Here is a 19,211-nt window from a genome sequence, read left to right on the forward strand (position 1 = left end):
GAGTGTTGCAAAAATCAATTTAAGCATGTTAGTTGATGGTTTGTCGAAGTGCAACAAAAATAAAGTTTTGGGCCTATATATGAATCGGCCAAGGAGTACTTCTCATAGTTGTGTTTTGTTTTTAATTTTTTTACACAATATTTGGATTTATGATACAATTTACATGAGGAATACAAATTTGGTAAGTTTTGGAGTTAGTAGCAAAATTCTTATTTTAGGGGTAAAATTATAATTTCTCACAAGTAGACAGGTAACTTTGCAATTTTTTCTATAATTCAGTGATTTTATGTTTCTAAGTATTTAGTGACATATTCTAACCTTAGAAATATCTCATTTCTATTCACGACTTTTACGCTCACTTTTCATAACACTAATCATTGTAAATTAGTCACTACCTTACTCTCGGTGTACTTATATATGTAAGGTGGTAAGACTGTTATCATTAGATTCTTGTCACTTATGATTATTATAAATTATTATAATATGCATGCCATGTCATTTATTACAGTTTATGCTTATCTGTTACATGCAATGATATGCCACGTCATCTATCACACATTCATTTTGTTATATGACATGCCATGCTACATGTATTGAGTAAGTCATGAAACATTTTCAAGCATTTGGGATCTTTTATTTTTATCATGACCCAAGTTATAGGATGGGGAGTTATCCTCGAAAAAGTATCATCAATAGGCTTTGAATGGTAGAAGCTGTGACAGGGATCAATAAAACCAAAATGGATGAGGATAACATTAGGGTGGCGAGAACCGAGTGGTACAAAGTTCATAGTGGATGAGTGTTTCCAACTAATAGACTTTAATATGGAGATTATCATATATTTGGTGAGTGGTACTGAAGGAAATTTGAGGGTTAATCCTGAGCCACACTAGATAACATATTGTGAAGAGTTTCTCACATTTGAGAATAGGTTTGTATTAGCTAACCATTTTATGGAAGTCAAAACAATGCTATTGGACGAGATCATGAAAATTCTAGGAAGTATAGAATAAGGATTAGGATCTCATAACCTTACTAAGTATTTATCTTCTGAGGTTCAAGTGGGCCCATGTTTTAGGGAGCCTACTTTGGTTTATGAATAATCTAACTTAGTTTTCTGAACGAATTATGTGATTATAGGTTTATATGAATATGATGGAGTTATTATTATGTTTTGGGATATAGTGTTATGGTACTTGTGTATTGCTAAAAGAAAAGTTATCTACTACGAATACTGCATATTATTAGATGTATGTTAGGTGCACTGCGTCTCTAATTATCATGATCGAGGGTATGTAACCTTGTGTTACATGTCCCAACCCTTCAAGCTCCATTGAATCCCGAGCGAAACTTGCAGGCATTGTAGGGTGGTATTAGAACAATACGTCTCTTGGTAAACCCAAAAGTCCTTAGGACTCAATACATGAATATAAGTTTGAGTGATTAGCATATTTAGGTTTAAATTTGAGATGTTTAGGCTTGAATAAACTGAGGTGTTGAAGTGGGGAATCAGGACAGCATCTGCTACAAATCAAAGGTAGCATGGCCTAGCTGTCAGGATCGTGGAGTAGAAATGAGAGTTGTGAATTAAGGAAGGTAACAACTTTAGATCACTCGGAAGAGTTAAAGTTTTAGAATTGGAGACTTTAAGGAATGATTCCTATTAAGATATGAAGTTTTAAGATCTATAGGCTTAGTATATAAGTTTACTCATATATGAAGTTGTGGGTCTACGACTATAGGAACAAGGAGCTTTGATTGAATCTGCATTTTTTAAATGGGAGACATTAGGAGACAAAGCTTTATGAGATTTGAAGGTATCGGATCGGCTGACCTTCAATGCTAGGTGATATCTTATATTGAGCACAAGTTTGGGAGATAAATCTAATCAGATTTGAACTTTAGAGAATTATTTTTCCATAGGTGATATCTTAATGTGCATTCTTGAATTGAGTTTCTATTTACTTTAGGATAGTCCTGAGTAGATTTTTATGTTTAATTTCAAAGTCTATAAAAGAGTAAGTCAAAACCCAGTCAAATTCAGAGCACTTTCAAGTGGGCAAGACGTTGGAACAACCTAAGAACTTTCAACGAGCGTAGTGCTCTTCAAATAAGGATAATGATGGGATTTAAGAGTAATTCGGATCAAGAGAAAAAGACAGTCTGAAATTAGCTAAAAGATAACCTGTACATACTTTAATATTTTGATCATAACTTTCCACTCCAATATTTGATTGATGTGATTATTGATGCATTGGAAAGCTATCCTAAAGGGCTACAAATTTGTCTCTAACAAGGATTTCTAGATTCGAACTCCTGAAGTACATACATGGCTGCTAAGATGAGTCCTAAAATTTAGGCGACTTTTTATGCGAGAATATGAAGACATTAGGATTTCTTTCCTATCCTATATAAGCATATCATTAGCGATTTCTTTCCTACTATTTTTATTTATTTTTAGTTCTTTCGTGGAGAACTAAATCTTGGATAAAGTATAGGGCGGAAATTGGTTGTTGAAAATACTTTGACTTTATTTCAATTTATAGATTAAACTTTATTGTTTAAGACTCTAGGATTTAATTCTCTATTTGTTTTGGATATTATAAGTTTGAGACAATATTAAATCTTACTATGGTTTGATTTTGTTGAGCTATAGGATTATGAATATATGATTGTGACTTAAATAGGCTTTTCATGCCATTGATGTGATCTTTTGCTGCATTATTGTTTGAGAACATAGTGTCATCTTTAGATCGATATTCATTTTTATATATGAAAACTATGGTAAGTAAAGGGAGAATAGATTTTAGAATTAAATTTGAGAAAATAAATGAATATAATGTCATATCTTCCAATTAGGAATTTGGTGCTATAATTCTTAATTGTGTATATAGTTTGGATTGAAAAAGTCAGAGTCTTGGATTCGGTTGATGGAAGCCCAAAGCTTTACTTGCCTTCTTATACATGCCCTATTCTCATTTTAATTACGTGCTTTAGGTAGAATTTTCAGATTCTTGTCATATCGTAATTTGATATTTCCTTTTAAGCTTGTGTCTTGTTGTGTTTCTTCCGACTCCCTGTGGATCGACACTCGAAACTATATTATAACACCGCGTACTAGTTTGGGCATAATCAGAATACTAGTGCTTTTGTATAAGCTTGAATTGTGGAATTGTTTAATTGGATTCTTAGTTTGACACACATGACCCTGTGTGTCTTAGAACGAAACACATGGCTTGTAGTAGCCTGACAAGAAATCTAGTCGAAGGGGATAATCAAGATGAACAACACCCTTCCATGGATGGAGGACATGACGTGATAGAGGTTGTCCGTCAACTATAAAGAATGATGAAACTGAGCAAGAACTATTCTAGAGTCAGCAACAACATCTTTTGACAAGAGAATTAGGAAACATCATTGCACGGATTGAGGAAGGATCCAAAGAAGGGTTAGGAAATCGATTCTTTCCATAATCGGTTATATGACAAAAGGCACTAGAATTCAAGTCTTCGGTGCAAGAGAACATGATGGTGGAATAATAAGCTATCCAATTCATGGAACTCAAAGGATTCACACCATATCTAACTACCACAAAGAATATGCGGGCACGAAAGTTTCAAGGAGGTTTACTGCCACGGATTCGCCGCATGGTGACCCGTCTTCAAATCAATGATTTTCAGGAACTGATTAATGTGGCAATTATTGCAAACGCCATGTATGAAGGCTTAGCTACCCCTACTAGCTCAAAAAGAAAGAGAGCTAGCCCATATGCTATCAGTGGAAGCTCAAATAACGAAATAGTGGTAACTGGAATGGCAGGGGAAAAGACGACATGATTGGGGAACAAATGCCAATTTTGTTACCTGTCTATAGAGTGTGGCAAAAAGCATGGAGGCGAATGTAGACATGCTAGTGGGACTTGCGTCGAGTGTGGCCAACAGGATCATCTCAACAAAGACTGCCCCTCTAAGCCTCGGAGCAATAAAGCTATCGCCAGCATGAGTCAGATGTCGACTACATACCCAATAAGTGGAATGTGCGGTAGAAACCACCTGATCAAAAACTATCCCAAGAGAGCTCAAAAGAATGGGATTGTTCCCAACAAGAAAAAGAAACCGGCCACCCATCCATACTGCAAGAAGTGCGGCAAAAACCATACCGAAGAAAGTCGGATCACTAAGGGAACTTACTTTAAGTGTAAACAACCAGGCCATACAATAAGAGACTATCGGTGTTTCAAGACGAGAATCATCACCGGTATCTCTCTAGACCCTTATATCTTTGAGCTTAGCTAAGATTTGTTAGACTACAATAAATAGTAGTATTTGCTTTATGATTAACATTAGGCAGTGCCAAGCCATCAAGGTATGTGTAGCTTATACGTTGTTTGATTCAAGTGCATCAGTGGTTTTAGTGACTACGACATTGCATGAGTGCTCAGTCTGCAAGCCGAATTGTTAACCAGGAGATAAGAGTAACAATTCTCGTTAGAACTACCACTACTTGTACCGGTGTAGACATAGAATACCCCTTCGAAGTAAGAAGAAGGATATTGAAGGTTGATTAAATAGTATTCCATGTAATAGAGTTTGTTTTGATTCTGAGGATGTACAAATGGAACGAATTATCCAACGTAGAGGATGTGGTTAAGTTTAGACCTGAAAAGTAAGGTAATTGGGAGAAACTTTTGGCCTTAGTAGGATTACTTATAATAGTAGTTTCCCAACTGCCATTAAGTGGCCTCTGGCAAAGTACTGTATTAGTGGAAACATAGGTCAGCATTATATTGGAGACAAATATGGGGAGAGTAAAGTCTTGATCCTGAGGTTTTGTGTGAACAGTAGGAACATATCCTTTTGATTACGGTCAGGATAAAGGATAACTCATGTTGAATAGATGAACTACACCAACCATATGAGACAAAGCCTTGAGTTTGGACTAGTAACTGAACGACTATCAAGGTACCACCTATGAAGAGGAATGTGAGGTAGTAAAGAAAGTGAATTTAGCTGCGTATGGAAAAAAATCTTCCAACTGAATTCCAAGAACTAATGATGTGTGTCACTTGTATTTTTCCTAAGAGTTTTGGGAGATTAGCCACCAAAAGTTTTAGATTCAAAGAGTATGCCGGTACAACCCGATCTACCTTATGGAAGGACCCCAGGGCAAGTCGTTGATTGGACCCCTAAGTCAGCCCCTCCTATACACCCAACACCCCTTACAATTTCATTCCACACTTAGCACCTTTTCACTTGTTTTAATAGAGCAAATTGAGAGAGAGTTGAGAGGTAGTTTTTTTGGGCAATTCCGTTCTTGCATTCCAACCCCCTTTTGATGGGTGAAAGTTTGGTTTGATGATGGAAAGTTCTAGGTGTTGACAATTTTAATGTTTGTGTGAAACTTTGAGAGCTTTTGGTGAAATGATGAGTAGATCTTGCTATGGTGAAGTGTTAACATGTATATGCAACTTAAGATTGGATTCAAATCATGTTAGTATTTTTATGAAAGATTTTTGCATGATTACAAAGTAATAGAGAATGATTGGCTCAAAATAGTTTCTGTTTTGGAGTAGTTTGTGATTTTGGCTCTATAAACTTAATCCTATGGCTTTGATTTTCGTATATGATGTTATTGAGACTTTGATCCATGGATTGAGAGTTTATTTTTGGAGAATATTGGTTCAGATCTTCGTTAGAATTATGTTGAACATCCAAGAGTTTGGTTTAAGCTCAATCAAGAGGCTCTCGGGTATGATGACTTGTTTTGATAAAATATTTGGCATGACATACTATATTTAATGCTTACATCTAGTTAGGACTTGAATGTGAGGTATATGGTTGTGTTACCTCAAGTTTTATTGCAAAGATAAAGGATCTAGTCACTTTGATTCAAGTCCAAAGCATGATATATTGGATTTCATGGTCATTGTGCAAACTGATTGTGTTGAGTTGTATTTTGTGTTTTTTGATTGTTTAGTCAGTCATGATATCACCTACTTTTGAATGATTAGCATGTTAGAAGGGTGTTTATGGAAATTTGGAATCCTTGGAGTTGATTTGGAAGTATTAGACCAAGGACATCAGGAGTTGGTTATATTTGACCTTATCTTAATGTTTTGGCATTTTCTTTAGTGAGTTAAGTTTTTCATGAAATGCGTAAACTGATGTCTTATCATGGTTTTATAACCAAGGATTTTGAGAGTTGATAAAATCGGTTTCAGTATGTTAGTATGTTGGAAGGCCAAGTAGCAACAAAAGTTTGGTTTTTGGCCTATGAGTGGTTCGGCTTATGCATGTTTCTCATAATTGTGTTTGTTTTAAATTTTTATGAGTTGATATTCGATAAAACTAACATAAGTTTATGAGTTTTGGAGTTTATATGCAAAATCCTTATTTTAGGGAAAAAATTGTAATTTCTCACAAGCAGAAGGGAAACTTTGCAATTTTAGCCCTAAGTTAGTAAGTTTTAGTTTTATAAGAATATAGTGAGATATTCTAACCGTAGAAAAATATCTCATTTTAGTTCTCACTTATTTACGCTTCATTGTACGTTACGCAACATAACTGTAAGTTAGCTTCTAAGTTAAACTTGGTGTATTTAAGTATGCGTGGTGGTGAATCATCACCAAGTCTGCAGCGGATAGGGATGATGTCTCAATAGCAGATAGAGCAGTAGCGGCTGGGGTCCAGCACCACTGGGAGCAATGAAGATTATGAGTTGGAGTGCACGTGGGCTTGGGAACCCATGGGGCATTCGAACCCTCTGTGATTTGATTAAGAGGGAAGGTCTCGACGTGTTGTTCTTGCAGGAAACTAGACTCACGGTCCGTGAGTTCGAGAACTGTAAGTACAAATAAGGTTTTTTAAAATGTTTACCGATTGGCTCTTGTGGAAGGAAAAGGGGTTTAGCAATGCTATGGGGGAGGGATATAGATTTATCTATTATAAATTTCTTTAATTCGCATATCGATGCTGTGGTTAAATGTGATACTGTGAGAAACGGGTATTGGTTTTCAACTGGCATATATGGAAATCCAGACTCGAACCTTAGACACAGAACGTGGGATTTGATTTGCCGAAACAATGGAGATCCTTGGTTGATTCTAAGGGATTTTAATGAGGCCTTACATCATCATGAGAAGAGGGTGGGGGCCTCGTCCTATGAGGCAAATAGCATCTTCTAGGGAGGTGATGGAAGAGTGTAGTTTGAGGAATTTGGGTTTTAAAGGGTATCCTTTTACATGGTGTAATTGTAGAAGGCTCTGTAATACCCGAGTCCTACTACATAGGTCCTTATGTCATTTTATTAATTCTTTAAATTAAATATTTTAAGATAAATATTTTTATTACTTTTAATTATTTTATTTTAAGATGAGTAAGCTCTATTTTTAAAATATGAATTATTAAAATAAATCAAGAATATTATTTTTTTTAGACTTTGAAATATTTTCTCTCTAGTCCTTTAATTTTATTCATTTAGGAAATGCCTCAATTATTCTCTACCATTGGATTGGTAGGTGAAAAGTAACCTTGAGGTGGATGAATCTCCACCATCCATTTGCTTCCTTGTGATGGAAGGAGGAAACAAAGACCAAATTTTCCTTGCCCCTTCTCCAAGCCTACGGTTAAGGCAACAAAAAGAGAGAAGAAATAAAAAAAAAAAAAAAACAATACTAATCCTAAAGAATTTCTTCTCCTACCTATTGGCCTCTCACCCAAGAAAGAAAGAAACTTCATCTTTCTCTCCAAGAAAGCCATAGCCAACCATCTTCATCCCTTTCCTTCCTCTTTCATTTTCATCTTCAAGAAAACAAGTTCATCTCATCTCCCCAAAGCCTTGTGACTCCATGGCAAGGGAAGAAGAAAAATATTTTTCTCTCATCCTCTTCAAACCGTACGAGAACACTCACTCATTTCTACCATTTTTGGTTTTGCCTCAAAGCTTGGAACTAAATATTGATTTCATCTTCCAAATGGTGAAATATTGAAGGTGTGATTTGCATGTGCGTTTCGAGTTTCACAATTTTTCTTACCTATGATGTTTCGGTTTTGGGGTTTAAAATAGTGCCATCATCTGTTCTTCATCTACACAGGTTTACCACTATTTGGTCCTCTATCTTGCCTCTTGAAAGGAGCTAAGAGCTTAAGGTAAAAACCCTAATTTGACACATTTGTTTTTAATGTAATTTTGAAAGCCAACTAAGTTATTTTAGCTGGTGTTTTGGTATAGTTAAATTCCTATGTTGCAAATATATATATGCCCTACTTTTTGCCCAAACCGAATGGTACTATGGCTGTTTTACTATGCATTTTCCTATATTTCAAAAATACTATGTTGTTATTAAATTTTGTTTAATCATAGGTGATGATTAAAGTAATTTTAAATTATATTTGCTGGTATCATGTGCCTTACGTTGAGGTTTGGTTGGTAATCTTTTTTTTAGGATGCTAGAGATTTGGTTTAAAGGTTTTGCTTGGTTCTATAATTTTATATCTTGCTCTTTAGAGATTAATTATGCGTGATATATTATGATATGTAAAGCTGTCCATGTGTTCCTAAGTCCATGTCATGCCACGTCTTGAAGTAAAAATAGCCCATTTATGTTGTCCCTCATTTGGTTAAATTCTACCTAATCCAAGAGTCCAAAATATTGATAAGCTAACATTTTTATAATGAGGGACCACAAGTTGATTTAAAGGGCATGTTTCGTAAGCTTGTTTAACCAAGTTGAGATGCTTAAATCTGTTTTAAAGCCCATTGTTGAGAATTTCTAAATTTTTATCTTCTAATGTCCACAACCCAAAGTGAGCTTGAACCAAAGAAACCTTACTTGAAGCCTATGAATTTTGACTAGTTTTCATGTAAGCTTTTAAAATAGCCTTTCCAAGGATAGCTAGCATGTCTTAATATTCAAGTTATTTATCTAGTAAGTTAAGGTGGGGATTTGTCATTTAGGTTAATGTTAAGCATAGGAGGGACGTTAGATTGTAATGTCGTAGCTTTCACTTTTAAAAGGAGGGCTAAAGAATATTGTATGAGTATTAACACTCTAATGCCATTTATTGGATTAGGACCTATATTGATGATGGAAGTATCGAGGAGCATAGAGGTAAGTAGCTATGACCAAGCTTCTTACACCAAGTTCACTTTATGAAAGAATGTCTCTCTCTCTCTCTCTCCTTCCAAATGTTCTTCTAAAGAAAGAGTAAATGTATGTAGTATGTATAAGCCATTTCTTCATAGCCCCTGTTAAGCACCCTATCGATTATAATTGCGTGTATGTGTATAAGATAATGCATGCACGTAGGTTCTAAATCATGAGATTTTCATACATGCTCTCTTAAGAAACTTATTGATTATTCCTATATGTAGTATAGCATGAAAATGTATCTTGTTCATAAAAATGCATGTGCATTGGAGTAAGAAAGATGATGGAAATATTTTGATTGCAAAGGAAAGAAAATGGAGGTCTCATGCCTTATGCTTCAAGTGATGCTTTAAATGAGTTTTAAAATGTCCCTATGAACTGATGTTTTATAGATGCCATGAAAGATGAAGTTAAGCTCATGCTTTTAAATGATGTTCTTCCATGAATGAACTGTTAAATAAAAAGGATTGAAAATAAAGGACTGACATGAATGAAAGAAAGAAATGACTGAATGAATGAATGTTTTATTGTATGAAAATACGTAACGACCATATGAATGAAAAGGGTACCAAAGGAATGGGCAGATTGCAATGCCGAATAAGTAGTATTGGCAGTGCACTCAATGTTGCCCCCTAACTGAAAGGGAATCCCAACCTGTGGGCACAGGCGGAATCCAGGTCCAAAGGAAGACCGCTTGCCCTAACATACGGGGCGTAATAGTGTGTACTGGCCAAAGAAAGTGAAACATGAAAGTAGAGTTATCTCTTAAACTGTTTATGCATGAAAGTATTACTTATTCCTTCAATGTTTATGCATAAAAGTATGACATATTCCTTAAATTGTTTATGCATGAAAGCGTTGTCAAGATTACCAAATGTTTATATATGCATGTTTTCAAAATAAAGGATTAAGTGATTAATAAGTTAACAGCGTGGTGTACTGCTTACTGAGTATTCAACTCACTTTTGTTTTAAATGTCCACATAATGACGAAAAGGCTGGGGAGCAAGGCATTACTATAGATGGAGAGGCAGATGCTTAGGATCTTCCCTAACTAGAACAGTTATGTTTATGAATGATGGGTTATGTTTACGATCGAACATTCTATTCGACCTTATATGTATGATGGGTTATGTTTATGTATAGACATTTTTATGTTAGGATGGACTCTGAGAGTCTGTTATGGATGAATGTTGAATAAATGTCAATCAGGTGTTCCCCTTATTATATTAGAAATTTAGAGTAGACGTGTGTCATGTTCATGCTAATCGCATGTTATTAGAAAAAGAAAAGAAAAAAAAAAAGAAGAGAAAGAAAAGGACAGGTATGTACGTCGCGATCGCGCCCTTCCCAGGGCGGGGTTGTGACAAATCTTAGTATCAGAGCAAAAGGTTATAAGGTCCTGTAGACTTTAAGGATGAACTAAGCTGAAGTCCTCTCTTTAAAGTATGTCAATCTCCACAACAAGTTTAAAAGGTATTTTCTTATTGAGTATCATGAATCATGTTAGAATGATTGCAAATCATACATATTTGTTTCACATGAGTCCATTGCTATTGTTACTATTATACGTGTTTTAGTATGGCACCGATAGGCAATACTAAGAAAGATAGATGTTGGGGGCGACCCCATTCCCATAGTGTAGAGAATCAGCAAGAGGTTCCCAGAGATACGAGGGACCTCACCAATGCAGTTGCATGCTTGATAGAGATAGTTATTGATGGACAAACTGAGATGCAAAGGCAAACCTAACATTCAACAACCTTTGAACTATTCGGTAGACTACACCCTCCAATGTTTAATGGCAACTATAGCGAAGCAGATGTTGACAACTGGATTGAGCGCCTAGAGAGGATCTTCTGCGTAGTCTTGTGTCGTAGTCTTGTGTTCGAAATGAAAGAAGATGGAATTCGCTGCTTACAACTTATTTGACATGGCAAACGGCGTTGGAAGTCTACTCATGGGCTTATTCTGCAAGAGTTAAGTGAGGCAACTCCAATTTCATAGGCGATATTTAAAGAAGCTTTCATTGACCGGTTCTTCCTCTTATTTCCTCATCGTACATTAGTATTAGGCGATTTTGTTGCCACACATTCCTTCATATCCCTTAAGTTTGCTTGTTTAAGTAAAAGGACCCCTAAGGCCTTGGAGTGTGTGATGTCCGTTTCTACTCCACTTGGAGACTCTGTAAATTGTAGTTCTGTATTAAAAGGATGCGCAATAGAGATACGAAGTTGGCACCTCCTTGCATATTTAATCCTATTCGACATGGAGGAGTTCGATGCCATTTTGGGCATGGACTAGTTGTCTAAGCACCATGCCTGCATGGAGTGCTCCGAGAAGACAGTGGTCTGGGTGAGACAGAGTTCTGCTTCTGTGTAGTGGGTAAGCGCCCTAAGCCAAGATGGTTTCCACGCTAAAGGCAACCGAGATGCTGAAGAAGGGTTGCGTGGGATTCTTTGCTAATTTGGTTATGTCTCAACCAAATGAGCCTCAGCTTTTGGATATCGAGGTAGTGAGAGAGTTCCCCAATGTCTTTTCAGATGAGCTACCTAGCTTACCTCCAGATAGAGAGATTTAGTTCTCAATAGATCTTCTACTAGGAACGACTCTGATCTCCAAAACACCCTACCGGATGGCACCTGTAGAGCTCGAGGAGCTTAAGGATCAGCTGTAGAAGATATTGGAGAAGGGTTTTATTCGCCCTAGTGTGTCACCATGGGGAGCACTAGTCCTCTTTGTGAAAAAGAAAGATGGATCGTTGCGCCTTTGCATCGATTATAGAGAACTAAACAGAGTGACCATTAAGAATCGGTATCCGTTACCTCGGATCGATGATCTGTTCGATCAACTTCAAGGAGCACAGGTATTCTCGAAGATTGATCTCCGTTCGGATACTACCAGTTGAAGATTAAGGCAGAAGATGCCCCTAAGACTGTTTTCAGGACAAGATATGGACATTACAAATTTATAGTAATGTCCTTCGGATTGACTAATGCTCCAGCGGCTTTCATGGATTTAATTAACCGTATATTCCAAGAGTATGTTGACCAGTTTGTTATCGTATTTATTGACGATATCTTAATTTATTCTAAGAAACCGGAGGAGCATGTAAAGCACCTGGAAGTGGTCCTACAAATTTTAAGGGAGAAGAAATTATGTACGAAACTAGTAAGTGTGAGTTTTGGCTACATAAGATTTCTTTCCTTGGCCACATAGTGTCGAAAGATGAGATTTATGTGGGTCCTTTGAGGGTAGCGGCAATTGTAGAATAGCCTAGACCTAAGACGGTCAAGAGATCAGGAGCTTTTGGGTCTTTCATGGTATTACCAGAGATTTGTTGAAGGGTTTTCCTGCATTGCAGTCCCCATGAAAAAGCTCACCAGGCAAGGGGAAAAATTTATATGGACTGAGGAGTGTGAGAAAAGCTTCCAGGAAAGAGATGCTTGTGACGGCGCCTATTCTAACTATACGTTCAGGTACAGGTGGTTTCGTGATATACAGCAACGCGTCACACCAAGGGTTGGGATGTGTCCTGATGGAGAGTTGTAGCATATGCCTGATGCCAACTCAAAGATTATGAGTGCAACCAACCCAGAGCTAGCAGCAGTTGTCTTCGCCTTAAAGATTTGGCAACATTACTTGTATTGGGAGTGCTGTGAGATCTACACGGATCATAAGAGTCTTAAATATTTCTTCACCCAGAAGGAATAAAATGTGAGACAGCGCAGGCAGTTGGAGCTGATAAAGGATTTTGACTGTACCATCAACTACCATCCCGGCAAGGCTACTGTTGTGGCAGATACCCTCAATAGGAAGTCTTCTTCTGGTACCCTTGCAAGCATGTACACCCTTAGAAATTCATTCTCCTGGACATGGAGAAGCTAGGAGTGGAGATGGTGAGGGATGTACAGGTGAGGTTAAGTACCCTGGTTCTTAGTCTGACAGTATCGAACTAGATTAAAGCTGCTCAGAGTAAAGATGTCAACCTCAAGAAGATCAAGACAGAGGTTTAGAAGGGAAACAGCTCGCCTTTATGGTTTTTGAAGATGGGTCCCTGCAGTTCAAGGGGAGACTTTGTGTACCAGCAGAGAAAGAATTACGGGATCTACTATTGAGGCAGACACACAGGTCTTTATACACAGTGCATCTGGGTAGCACCAATATGTATTGAGACCTGTGACAATACTATTGGTGGAGCGGAATGAAAAGGAATGTATGTAATTTTGTAGCTCAATGTTGGTCGTGCCCGATGCTTAAAGTCGAGCATCAAAGGCCTTCAGGAGCACTACGACTAGTGTCGATCCCAGTTTGGCCAAGGGACAAGATTAGCATGAACTTTGTGACAGGATTTCCTAAAGCCCTGGGCGGACAAGACTCAGCATGGGTGATCGTCGATAGGTTGTCCAAGATAGCTCACTTCATCCTATTTAGAGAACCTATTCAATGAGCAAATTGGTAGAACAGTATGTCCGGGAGATAGTCAGACTATATGGGATTTCATCCAAGATTGTGCTGGATCAAGATTTGCAGTTCACATCAACATTCTGTAGAAGTGTGCAAAAGAATTTGGGGATAGAGTATTTCTAAGGGTAGCTCCCATGAAAGGGGTGATGAGGTTTGGAAAGAAAGTCAAGCTAACTCCAAGATTTACTGGCCTGTTTAAGATCCCGAAAAGAGTAGGAGCAGTGACTTATAGACTTGCACTCCCTCCACAATTCTCAGCCATGCACAACGTATTTTACATCTCAATGCTTTGTAAGTATGTGCATGATCCCTCCCATGTGATCGAGTATGAGCCCTTCAAGTACACAAGCATTTGTCCTATGAAGAAGCACCGGTTCAAATTCTAGATCGAAAAGTTCAAGTGCTCTGTAGCAAAACAATCCCGACAGCCAAAGTGTTGTGGAACCACCACACCGAACAAGACGCGGCGTGGGAGCATGAGGATGGTATGAGGGAAAAGTATCCCACCCTTTTCTTTGTGGTACATTCAATCTCGAGGACGAGATTGTTTTTAAGGGGGTAGAGTTGTAATACCTGAGTCCTACTACATAGGTCCTTACGTCATTTTATTAATTGTTTAAGTTAAATATTTTGAGATAAAGATTTTTATTACTTTTAATTATTCTATTTTAAGACGAGTATGCTTTATTTTTAAAATATGAATTATTAAAAAAATCAAGGATATTATTTTTTTAGACTTTGAAATATTTTCTCTTAAGTCCTTTAATTTTATTCATTTAGGAAATGGCCCAATTATTCTCTATCATGAATTTGGTAGGTGAAAAGTAACCTTGAGGTGGATGAATCTTCACCATTCATTTGCTTCCTTGTGATGGAAGGAGGAAATAAAGACCAAATTGTCATTACCCCTTCTCCAAGCCTACTGTTAAGGCAACAAAAAGAGAGAAGAAAAAAAAAAACAAAACTAATACTAATACTAAAGCATTTCTTCTCCTACCCGTTGGCCTCTCACCCAAGAAAGAAAGAAACTTCATATTTCTCTCCAAGAAAGCCATAGCCAACCACCTTCATCCCTTTCCTTCCTCTTTCCTTTTCATCTTCAAGAAAACAAGTTCCTCTCATCTCCCTCAAGCCTTGTGACTCCATGGAAGGGAAAAAGAAAAACATTTTTCTCTCATCGTCTTCAAACCGTACGAGAACACTCACTCATTTCTACCATTTTTGGTTTTGCCCCAAAGCTTGGAACTAAAGATTGATTTCATCTTCCAAATGGTGAAATATTGAAGGTAATAGACTTTTGATTTATTCCCTAGTGTGATTTACATGTGAGTTTCGAGTTTCACCATTTTTCTTACCTATGATGTTTCGGTTTTGGGGTTTAAAATAGTACCATCATCTGTTCTTCATCTACACGGGTTTATCACTTTTTGGTCATTTATCTTGCCTCTTGAAATGAGCTAAGAGCGTAAGGTAAAAATCCTAATTTGACTCATTTGTTTTTGATGTAATTTTGAAAGCCAACTAAGTTGTTTTAGCTTGTGTTTTGGTATAGTTAAATTCATATGTTGCAAATATATATATGCCCTTTTTTGGCCCAAACCAAATGGTACTATGGATGTTTTGCTATGTATTATCCTATATTTCGAAAATATTATGTTGTTATTAAACTTGATTTAATCATAGGTGATGATTAAAGTGATTTTAAATTATATATGTTGGTATTGTGCCTTGTGTTGAGGTTTGGTTGGTAATCCTTTTTTTAGGATGCTAGAGGTTTAATTTTTTGGTTTGGTTGGTTCTATAATTTTATATCTTGCTCTTTAAACATACTAAGTGGGTAAAGCATAAACTTGAGTGTTTTAAAGTTTTAAAGTTGCTTAATGGGTAACTTTGCTATACTTTTTGCTATGTTCAATTTTAATGGGATATGCTAGTTGAACTAGAAAATATTACTTATTTGATTAGATTTTAGCATAGTTGGTTTAGGTATAAGAGATTAATTATGCATGATATATTATGATATGTAAAGCTGTCCAAGTGTTCCTAAGTCCATGTCATGAAGTAAAAATAGCCAATTTATGTTGTCCCTCGTTTGGTTAAATTCTACCTAATCTAAGAGTCCAAAATATTGATAAGCTAACCATTTTATAACGAGGGACCATAAGTTCATTTAAATGGCATGTTTCTAAAACTTGTTTAGCCAAGTTGAGATGCCTAAATCAATTTTAAAGCCAATTGTTGAGAATTTCCTGATTTTTATCTTCTAATGTCCACAACCCAAAGTGAGCTTGAACCAAAGAGACATTGCTTGAAGCCTATGAATTCTTGACTACTTTTCATGTAAGCTTTTAAAATAGCATTTTCATCGATAGCTAGCATGTCTTAAAATTCAAGGTATTTCTCTTGTAAGTTGAGGTGAGGAGTAGTCATTTGGGTTAATATTAAGCATAAGAGGGATGTTAGCTTGTAATATTATGGCTTTCTCTTTTAAAGGGAGGGCTAAAGAATATTGTATGAGTATTAACACTCTTATGTCATTTATTGGATTAGGACCTATATTGATGATGGAAGTATCGAGGAGCATAGAGGTAAGTAGCTATGACCAAGCTTCTTACACCAAGTTCACTTTATGAAAGAATGTCTCTCTCTCTCTCTCCTTCCAAATGTTCTTCTAAAGAAAGAGTAAATGTATATAGTATGTACAATCCCTTTCTTAATAGCCTCTGTTAAGCACCCTATCAATTATATTTGTGTGTTTGTGTATAAGGTAATGCATGCACATAGGTTCTAAATCATGAGATTTTCATACATGCTCTCTTAAGAAACTTATTGATTAATCCTATATGTAGTATAGCATGAAAATGTATCGTGTTCATAAAAATGCATGTGCATTGGAGTAAGAAAGATGGTGGAAATATTTTGATTGCAAGGGAAAGAAAATGGAGGTCTCATGCCTTATGCTTCAAGTGATGCTTTAAATGACATGAGTAAAGTGTTTTAAAATGTTCCTATGAACTAATGTTAAAATATCCTTATGAATTGATGTTTTATGGATGCCATGAAAAATGAAGTTAAGCTCATGCTTTTAAATGTTGTTCTTCCATGAATGAACTTTTAAATGAAAAGAACTGAAAAGAAAAGACTGACATAAATGAAAGAAAGAAATGAATGATTGAATGAATGTTTTATTGTATGAAAATACGTAACAGCCATATGAATGAAAATGGTACCAAAGGAATGGGCAAATTGCAATATCTGGTAAGTAATACTGGTAGTCCACCTAGTGTTGCCCCCTAACTGAAAGGGATTATCAACCTGTGGCCATGGGCGGAATCCATGTCCAAAGGAAGACCGCTAACCCTAACACATGGGGTGTAATAGTGTGTACCGGCCAAAGAAAGTGAAACATGAAAGTATAGTTATCTCTTAAACTGTTTATGCATGAAAGTATTGCTTATTCCTTTAATGTTTATGCATGAAAGTATGACCTATTCGTTAAACTGTTTATGCATGAAAGCATTAACAAGATTAGCAAATGTTTATGTATGCATGTTTTCAAAAGAAAAGATTAAGTGATTAATAAGTTAACAGCATAGTGTACTGCTTACTGAGTATTCAACTCACTTTTGTTTTAAATGTTTTAAACGTTTAGGTAATGACGAAAAGGCTGGGGAGCAAGGCATTACTGCAGAGGGAGAGGCAGACGCTTAGGATCTTCCCTAACTAGAACAATTATGTTTATGGATGATGGGTTATGTTTATGGTCGAACATTCTATTCGACCTTATATGGATGAAGGGTTATGTTTATGTATAGACGTTTTTATGTTGGGATGGACTCTGAGAATCTCTTATGGATGAATGTTGAATAGAATGTTTATCAGTTGTTTCCCTTATTATATTAGAAATTTAGAGTACACATGTGTCATGTTCATGCTGATCGCATGGTATTAGAAAAAGAAAAAAAAAAGAAAAGGACAGGCATGTTCGTCGCAATTGTGCCCTTCCCAGGGTGGGGTTGTGACAGGCTTAATGTATCAGTGAAAGGCTAGATAGGGGTATGGCCAACTTTGAATGGTGGCACATGTTCCCTAATGCTATTGTTACTCATGGATTGGTGGCATTTTCAGATCATGTCCCTATATGGGTGGATTTGGAGGCACAATGGGGTTTTGAAAAAAGAGGAAAATGTTTAAATTTGAGGCTATGTGGGTGGGTGAGCCAGTGTGTGAGGATATTATAAAAAATACATGGGGTAGATGTGCTTCTTTGACAAAAATTAATGAGGTGATGGGGCTAATAAAGTCTTGTGGCAATCAGTTGGTTATATGGAATAGACATTATTTTGGTCATGTGCAAAAAAAGCTCCTTCAAGCAAAACAGCACATGTTAATGCTTCATGAAAAGGATCGTTTGGGGACCAACAGAGAGGAAATTGATTTGGAGCGGGATGCAGTACAAAAATGGCTTGAAAGGGATGAGATTATGTGAAGACAAAGATCAAAGGTCTTGTTTCTCAAAGAAGGTGATCAAAACTCAAAGTATTTTCATATGAAGGTTTCTCAAAGGAGAAGGAAGAATAAGATAAGGAAGCTTCAAGATGATAATGGGGTTTGGCTTGAGTTAGAAAGAAGGGATAGACTCATCATTGATTATTTTAGAAAACTATTTACAACTTCAAGTCTAAGGGGTTCACTTAACTTTTTGGAGCCTCTAGCTGGTAGGGTGAATAACAATATGAATGAGGAGTTGTGCAAGGCTTTTTCTGCAGAAGAGGTAAAGGCAACACTGCAACAAATGAATCCCACAAAAGCCCTTGGTCCAGATGGCATGTCTCCAGTTTTTTTCCAAAAATATTGGAATGTGGTGGGTGAGTCAATGACTTTAGCAGTCTTGGATGCGTTAAATACAGGTTCTTTTCCAGCCTTTTTAAATCATACATACATTAGTCTCATCCCAAAAAAGAAGTCCCCTTTAAAATGTTGTGATTATAGGCCCATTAGTCTATGTAATGTGGTTTATAAATTGATTGCAAAGGTGCTATCCAATAGATTGAAATATGTTTTGTCCGGTGTTATTAGGGAGATTCAAAGTGCATTCGTCCCTGGTCATTTAATTACTGATAATGTTCAAATTGCCTATGAGTTAGTCCATTATCTAAAAACAAAGAGAGAGAGAGAGAGAGAGGGGGGGGGGGAAGGCATTTATGTCTTTGAAACTAGATATGGGTAAGGCATATGATAGAGTGGAATAGAGTTTTATAAAATCAATGATGGAAGTTATGGGGTTTAACCATAATTTTATTCATATGAGCATGTACTACATCAGCTCAGTTTTTTTTTTCTGTACTGATAAATGGTGATCCAAAAGGGCCTATTGTACCAAGTAGAGGATTGAGACAAGGGGACCTTTTGTCCCCTTATCTCTTTCTTATATGTACTGAAGGCTTGACTACTCTATTAAAGGAAGCTGGGCTGAGAGGGGAGATCTCGGGACTGAAGATTTGTAGGGGTGCTTCAAATATCAATCATTTTCTATTTGCAGATGATAGTGTCATTTTCTGCAAAGCTAAGGTAGGGGAGAACAGAAGAGTGCCAGA

Source organism: Juglans microcarpa x Juglans regia, chromosome 7S (genome assembly GCF_004785595.1).
Source record: "Juglans microcarpa x Juglans regia isolate MS1-56 chromosome 7S, Jm3101_v1.0, whole genome shotgun sequence".
Lineage (NCBI taxonomy): Eukaryota > Viridiplantae > Streptophyta > Magnoliopsida > Fagales > Juglandaceae > Juglans > Juglans microcarpa x Juglans regia.